An 8,575-nucleotide genomic window follows, 5' to 3' on the forward strand; every position below is an offset into this window, starting at 1 on the left:
GAGACTCAAAATCTTCACTTGTATATGGTCTTTATACTTTCTAAACTATGGTTTATGTGGTATAGCAACACTTAAATCATTACTCAATGATTCTAGGTGGCTTTTATTGATGCTGTTTGTAATTCTTGAACATGACAATATGGTTTAGGCCTAACCATAAACAAAAGCCCTAGGTAAGTTTTAGAGTTTAATTTCCCCAGACATGCCTCTAATTATTCTCTTCCTTTACCATTTCAGAGTCTTGCAACTTCTTATCTCAAAAAAAAAGAAGAATCAAATTGCATCCTTGAATCCTTTATCCATATTCTTACAATTTAACATTTAAAATTAGGTAAGGGAGAAGCTAATTGCTCTGCCTTTTGTTTTTGGTCCATCGTGGGACTTGAACTCTAGGCCTTGGCTCTGTCCCTGAGCTCCTCAGCTCAAGGTTAGCACTCTACCACTTGAGCCACAGAGCAATTTCTGGTTTACTGGTGGTTAATTGGAGATAGGAGTCTCAAGGACCTTCATGCCAAGGCTGGCTTACTGAGTAGCTAGGATTACAGGCACAAGCTACCAGTGCCTGGCTCTGGCTTTTATTTTTCCATTGTCATTAAGGTAATGTGTTCTCCATTCTGTTTTAAATAATCATACTTGTTGATCTAATTAGTCTAGAATATTTTATACTCCTTACCTTTGAACAAAGATAACATTGCTATTGTTTGTTTAACTTTGATGTAGCTGATCCAGTAACCAGTTTATATGGGCTAAGAAAAATGCAAGGACCAGTTTGCTAAGGTCACTTAAGAAGACAAGGAAGAGCCAACATTATTTTGTTGGGTGTTTATTAATTTTAACTGTTTATAGAAAGAATGCATGTTTAATAAATACATAAGAGTGTGGTAATTTTGGCTTGTGCAGTATTTAAAAATGTTCTCTGACAAAGCAACAATAGTTAAAAAAGATATATCACGTAGGTTTATAATCCTGCAATCTGAAACAGGCTGTATGTGTTAAAATTAGAGGTTTTGTAGTCTTCAGACATGTGCAACTGGCACTTCTCTTGATGTAATAGTTTCCTTAGAGAGAGACTGGAATCACATCCATGCTGTCCAGATGTGCATTCACAGCTGTGATTGTGCATTAAGATGTACAGGCACAATGCAAAATACCTAGTTTGCATAATCTTCCCCAGATGCAGGGTTTTTTCCCTAAACCTTCCTAATGGGTTGTCACTAAACCTGAGCATTACAGCGTGGTTTCTGTTTGAATCTTAGAACTACCTCTGCTGTTAACTTGGTAAAAACCAATCATGTTATCAGATGATATTTCTGTGCATTTAAGCATCAACTTACAGTGGAATAACTGGGATTGTGATATAGGAGGTACAAAATACGTGACCAGGAAGGCAATACTCAAGGGCCTTTCAATCCATTTCAATCACAGCAACTTTACTTTTCTCTTTTATTTATTGGATTTTAGTGTTAGCTGTTGGTTGAAGAGAGAAATCTTTTGGTAAAAATGTGAAAAACTATTTGTAAGTATAGGCTTCCTATAGAGGGGTCTAAATTGTAAGGACTGCTGAGAAGGAGTGATGAGGAAATGTGATTCTTGAAAATAGATCTTTTACTCATTCATCTATGCAGGAAGCATGCAGGTATGTGCTGAGCTATTTCAAGTTGTGTGCAACCTTTGGGTGGGTAAGTAGGTATATATCTAGGCTCTCTGAATTGGGAAATGTTAGGATGGTATTGAATATGGCTTTTCATAAAAGGATTAAATGTGTTACCCTCTTGCTTGGTATTGTTAGTGAGGCACTTAAAGAGAATTTGAAAGCCAGGTGGTAGTGGCCGAGGCCTATCATCCCAACTAATCAGGAGGCTGAGATCTATGGGTCTCTGAAAGAAACCCTGTTAGGAAATTGCATGAGACACTTATTGGCAGTTTACCAGCAAACAGATGAACTCTGGCTCAAGTGGTAGAGAGCTGTCCTTGATTATAAAAGCTAAGGAACAATGCCTAGGCCACAAGTTTAAACTCCAACATTGGTACAAAGAGCAATGAAAAATGGAGGGATTGAAGTCCAGGAAGACTACACCTCTAACTGTGACCAGCTCCGAGTCTCCATCTCTCTATACCTGTCATTTCTGTGTAGTAAGTTTTGTTATCTGCATTATGAGAATTCATATGCTATTTGTGTTTAGAATATTTCTTTTAACTTCCCAATTCAAAATAATACACGTAAAATCTGAGAGGTTGTATGCTTCTCTAGTGTCAAGGTCGAAAAGCAAAGAAGATCTTCAAGAAAGCCAAAGTGCTAGGCAGCCTTTTCTAATTAGAGGGGTTATCATGGTAATTACAGTTCTGAGACTCAATAGAATTATACTTTACCTTAGGTTTTATAGTCCTCTTCAATTATGTATGAGTTAGTGGATTTTTTATTATCTCTCATTTCCCTTATGGAAGTTAGGAGTTGTTTTTCTGTATTTTTAAAGTTTGAAGTGTAAGATATGTCACATACAATGAGCCATTTAACATTCAGCCAGTGCAGTAGAAGATATGAGTGAAAAAACTCAATTTCATATAGATGTGCAAAAAAAATAGCTTAAAGAAAGCCAACATTTTGAAGGCCAGAGTATAGCTTGATATGAAAATACATGCAGATCCTTACATTTTTTTATTCTATGAGTGATGCCGAAATAGCAAATGAGAATAAGTATAATGGAGAGACCTTTGTCATCTTATGTTTTAGATAGCAAATAAAAGTTACCCACAACTTTGAAAGAACATGTGTCATCTGGAGTACAATTAACTACTAACATCATAATTGTAACTATAATTTATTAAGTATTTACCCTTTGTCTAGTAGCATTTACATCATTTAATGATACCACTAGCTAGGTTAGTTATTTGTAATATTACTGCCATTTTATAGATGGGAAATCTAAGACTTAAGGAATATCAATAACTTACATAAAGTCATTCAGTTAGTATATGCTCAGTGCCTTCCCTGAGCCACAGTTTCTGACTGCAGAATCTGACTTATTAGATTTGCCACATTTTGTTGTTAAGAAGATTTCATTGAGGCCAGGAGTTGGGCCTAGTGGTAGAGCGCTTGCCTAGCATGCACAAATACCCAGGTTCTATTCCAGGGTACTACATACATAGAAAAAGCTGGAAGTGTTGTTGAGGCTCAAGTGGTAGAGAGCTTTGCCCTTGAGAAAGTCCAAGGACAGTGCTTAGGGCTTGACCTCAAGCCCAGTACTGGCAAAAAAAAAATTTCATTGAGAAGAAAAGTAGGAAATAAACCTGCGGGGTAACAATGTCCAACAAGAAATGTACTCACTACCTTACTTATGTAACTGTAACCCCTATGTACATCACCCTGAAAAGTAAAAATTGTAAAAAGAACACTGTGAAAAAAGAAATTTTATCTATTATAACCACCATGGAATGGAATTAGTTTTGTGAAATGCTCATCATAAATTCTAAGGACCATGTTCTAGAGAGGACCATGAGTTTCTTAAAAACAGGGGGAAAAAAGCAATCTCCCCAGGATCTCTCCCTCTTTTTATTGTCTTATTGAAAATGCTGCATGCTTTAGATATTTTGAACTTTGGTATCCCCTAAATTTGTTTTTTTTTTTTTTTTCGGTTGGTTGTGGGACTTGAACTCTGGGCCTGGGGAGTGTCCCTGAACTCTTCAGCTAGTGTTCTACCACTTTGAGCCACAGAGCCACTACTAGTTTTCTGGTGGTAATTGGAGATAAGAGTCTCATGGACTTTCATGCCTGGGCTGGCTGTGAACCGCAATCCTCAGATCTCAGCCTCCTGTGGAGCTAGGATTATAGGTGTGAATGACCAGTGCACTGCTTAAATTTTACTTTTATACTCAAGTTGTAATCAGTATAACTCTATTCCCACATGCCTTCTATTTGACAAGCTATATCTATCCTCTCCAGAAGATGGTCACCCAGGGATGTTGGGCAGAATCCCAGTAGGGGGTAGTTCTAGTGTTATTGATCAGTTTTATAGGCTGCAGAATAAAGTATATGTGATAATTGTTTTACTCTTCATCAGCCTTTGAGGCTGATAACTCAATTAACATGCTAGATACTGACTATATTTCTCTTTCAAACAACCATCAAAGGTGATTTTGTATTTTGTATTATTAGATAAGGTGTGAAAGTTTTGTTGTATTTTATTAAAGGTTCTTATTTCCTTTGACTTTTCTCAATAGAAAAAGTATTGTTACCTTAATAGCTAGATTTCTTTTTTCTTTATAATCTGTGTATTTCAAGAAAGCATGATATTTTGAAGAAAGAAGATTAATAAATAATAACTTAAAGATCTTATACATCATTTTTCCCTGTCACTGACTGAAAAAAATATATACAAAAATGCAACTGATTGCAAACAATTTTTGTTTTGGAGAAGTTCCTGAGAATTGATCAAAGAAAGTCTGTCCAAACTTGGGTTATGATGTTAAAATAATTAATTTTTGATTTGGTATAATCATGAAAAATACAGTTTCCAGTCTTTAGAAAGTAAATGGTATTTGGATTTATGCAATCAAGATGCCTTGATGCATGCTTTACCCTTTCACACATTCATATGATGATGTTCTTGTAGTGTAGTTCCAAGGTACAACCATATTTTTAAATTTTTATTGTAAAGGTGATATATATATGTATATATATATGAGTAACAGTAACAAAAGTCAGATAGTGAGTACAATTCTTTTTGAACAATGTCACCCCTTCCCTCATTTTCTCCCTTCTGAATACCCCACCCCACAAACTGTATAGTCAATTTTTAACATAGTGTCTAGTAAGTATCACTATTGAGTCATCCTTTGTTCCACCATTTTTCTGTGCTTCCCCTTCCCCTTTCTAAATCGGATAAAATTGGATATAAGACAAAATGAACAGAGATAAAAAAGTGATAAAAGGGGAAAATAAGGAAAATCCCACAAAATATAAAAATAAAAAAAAACAACCCTCTTCTATTTCTTGGAGTTCACTTCAATTAGTATCATTTCATATGATCACGTGCACATAGATACTGAGTCCTAATGATCCTCTTAATTGTGTATTTTCTTAAGGAATTGTTAGGTGATTTTTATTAATCTATTAATTGATCTCGATTATTTTACCTGAGCACATTCACCCTTCTTCTCAAAACATTACCTTTACCTTCCACTTCATTCCCTAATTTATGTTCTTATGATAGGCACATAGTCCTATCAGAATCTTTCAACAACTCAGAATCTTTCATTGTATTAAGTTTCAATGATCACCTCAAGATGGGATATATGGACCAAGTCAAATAAAAGACATACTATGAGGGTGGAGAGCAGGTAGCTAAAAATCCATTCTTCTCCCGGATTGGCCTCCAGAGAAGGTGTAGTCATGTCGTCTCTGATCCAAAAAGTGATCAGCACCGTGAAAGCCCCCGTGCCCGTTGGTGCCTACAGTCAAGCTGTGTTAGTCGACTGGACCGTGTACATTTCAGGACAGGTTGGCATGGATCCTTCAAGTGGAAAGCTTGTGCCATGAGGGGTGGTGGAAGAAATGAAACAAGCTCTTAAAAACACGGACGAAATTCTGAAAGCTGCAGACTGTGACTTCACCAATGTGGTAAAAGCAACTGTCTTCCTGGCTAACATAAATGACTTTGGTACTGTCAACGAAATCTACAAACAATTTTTCAAGAGTCATTTTCCGGCTCGAGCTGCCTACCAGGTTGCTGCCTTACCCACAGGGGCTCGTGTTGAAATGAAGCTATAGCTGTCCAAGGGCCGTTCACGACAGCTTCACTATAAGTGGTCTCAGGGTGCTTTATTCAGGAATTTTCATCATACCGTTAATGTATTAATTTTAGATAAAGAAGATGTTGAAGTTACTCATCCTATAAATTACACTTCTGTATACTCAGATGGCTAATTACAAGTATACAGAGAGACACTAATTACATAGCTATTCAAATAGCAAAATAAAAGAAAAGATGTTATCACTTAATGATATGAAATATGCATCTTAGATATGTGGTGAATAAAATTGAAGTATTCAAACTTGAATATTACAGGCAAAGAAGAAGGAAGTAGACCAAATATTTATATGAATAATGTTTTTCTAATGAAAATAAATAAGCATGTAATCTCCAAAAAAAGGCATACTATGAGATTTTATTGGATGCTTCTGGTAAGAAGGTTCCCATTCTTGTCAAAGGACTCAGAGTTTTCTAAATGTAAATTGTAACTGAAATGTGTAAGAAAAAATTTAACCATAAATTATACAAAATAATATTTACTGAAATGGAAAAAGAAAGAAGTTAAAGATGGAGAGTGGGTTTTTGGTTGTTCTGATTGAGTCATCAAACCAGATCTACATTAAATTATGTGATCCAATGTATTGTGCTATTGTTGAAGTCATTTGAAGGATTATGTTTCTTATCATTTGTAACCAAAACGGTCCATTTAACTTGCAGTGCTGATTCCTAAGTCTTATATAGCCTTATTATACAGTGCAAAACTTTTCAGCATGTATTACATGTGTGAGTGAGTGTGTGTGTGTGTGTGTGTGTGTGTGTGTGTGTGTGTGTGTGTGTGTGTATTTGTGTGTGTGACTAGCAATAGCTAGGGGAGAAAGGGAGGGAGGAAACAAAGGAACATGGTTATATATTTTAGCTTAGAGTATCAGAAAGTTTGAAAAGGAGGACATTAATCTCTAAATGGTGATTTATTTCATGTTTAGTAATGCATTATGCCAAATTTAGTGCTGCTTACTGGATATTCAGAGTTTGGAAATAATCTAACTCTAATGTTTATAATGTAGTGTATATGATTCCATCATACAAAGAACCCTTATCCAGGGTAATTGGGGTAAATCCAGGAGTCATATAACTAAGATATTTTAGCTATATCACTGTAAATCTGTGTAATTATAGTTTTTAAACAGGAACCCTGCTCCTTAGTGTGGATTCTAGGCAGTCAAGTTTAAGAAATAAAGGTAAAGTAGATACCATGAGTTTTTAAGGACTCCTCAGTGTTGAGTGACTTATGTAGCTACTGGAAGTGATGCTAAGTACATGACTAACTAGTAGTTCTTATGTGACAGAGGTAATAATTGAAGACTTGATCCTATTTACAAATGATGCCAATTAAAGAAGCCAATGTTTAAAACTCAATCACTTTGTATGTGTATATATTTCAAACATGTTTATAATGAAGCCTATTAAAAGTATTTTATTAATTTAAAACCTAAGTATATATATCACAAAACTGGTAACACAAAACAAATGATCTTTGAATTTCTATGATTCTAGCTATGAGATTATAGAATGCTATTTACTTTCTGCAGGTTTACATAGTAAAATTGTTTTTTTGTTGATGATAATTTTTTTTCTCACCCTATCCAAAAATTATAGGCATGTGTTTGGTCTTATGACTGATTTTGCATATTTTAAAAGTTTAAACAGTCTGAGAATGTAGTTCAATGGTGGAGTGAGTGTTTAGTATGTACAAGGCTCTGGGTTTAATCTCTAGCACTAGAAAAAAAAGCTATATTCAATTGTGTTTAATAATATCAAATGAACATGAAATATGAGTTTTTCCAGTTACAAAGCAGCCAGAATTGTTCATCTTTATGTTACGTTTTCTTTTCTTTTTTGTCAATCGTGGGGCTTGAACTCCCTGAGTTTTTCAGCTCAAGGCTATCTATCGCCCTACCCCTTGAGCTACGGTGCCACTTCCTGTTTTCTAGTGGTTTATTGGAGATAAGAATCTCATGGTCTTTAGTGCCTGGGCAGCTGGCTTTGAACTGAGATCCTTAGATCTCAGCCTCCTGAGTAGCTAGGATTACAGGCATGATCTACCCCACAACTTTTTCTTTCAGTTATAACAAAGCATCACTTTTCTGTCTAGTAACCCAGATTATGGACATTTTTTCTTTGGTTTTTCATGAGTGTGACTTCAATTGACATTCAACTGATTTCTTTTGGGCATTTAGAATAAAGCTTATCCACCTACCCAGTTTGGCACAGCTAACTTCTTCCACTCATTTCTGTAGGAAGAACTACTTCTTTGGCTTCTGGAGATAATGCCCTTCCCAAGACAATTTAGCAATACATACCTAGAATCCTTTAAAAAGGGGAAAGAAAGACAATGCTTAGATCTGGCTTACATGATGAAAGATGTATTTATCTTCTCCCGAAAATTCAAACTGTATTATCTGAATGTATACTTTTACTTCCAATGGTGTGCTAGTGCAGCACAAAGATTAGTCTATAGATCTCATCCTTTCTGAGGTTAAAACAGACTGAAGTAGGCCACTTTGATGGGAGTAATGAGATAGAGATAACAAAATTAGCATACTTCATTTATAAATTACCAGATTATTTACATCATTTGCAAATCATACAAAAGTGTGTTGTGAGGAATAGAGCACAAATAATATTGACTTGAATAGAGAATGGGGGCAAATAGATGTAAATTATTCAAATGTGCAATGTAGTAGTCAACTTGCACTTCTAATAAAATCTGATGCCTTAACCCTTTTCCTTATTCTACTCTATTATGTTCTTTTACCACCCATGGT

At 35.3% G+C, this 8,575-nt stretch overlaps 1 pseudogene; it reads left to right on the forward strand.

Annotated features, from left to right (window-relative positions):
• The first annotated feature begins 5,371 nt into the window (after window positions 1–5,371).
• Window positions 5,372–5,802, forward strand: LOC150041285 (2-iminobutanoate/2-iminopropanoate deaminase pseudogene; annotated as a pseudogene).
• The last annotated feature ends 2,773 nt before the right edge of the window (window positions 5,803–8,575 follow it).

This window comes from Megascapheus bottae, chromosome X (assembly GCF_031878675.1).
Source record: "Megascapheus bottae isolate mThoBot1 chromosome X, mThoBot2.hap1, whole genome shotgun sequence".
Lineage (NCBI taxonomy): Eukaryota > Metazoa > Chordata > Mammalia > Rodentia > Geomyidae > Megascapheus > Megascapheus bottae.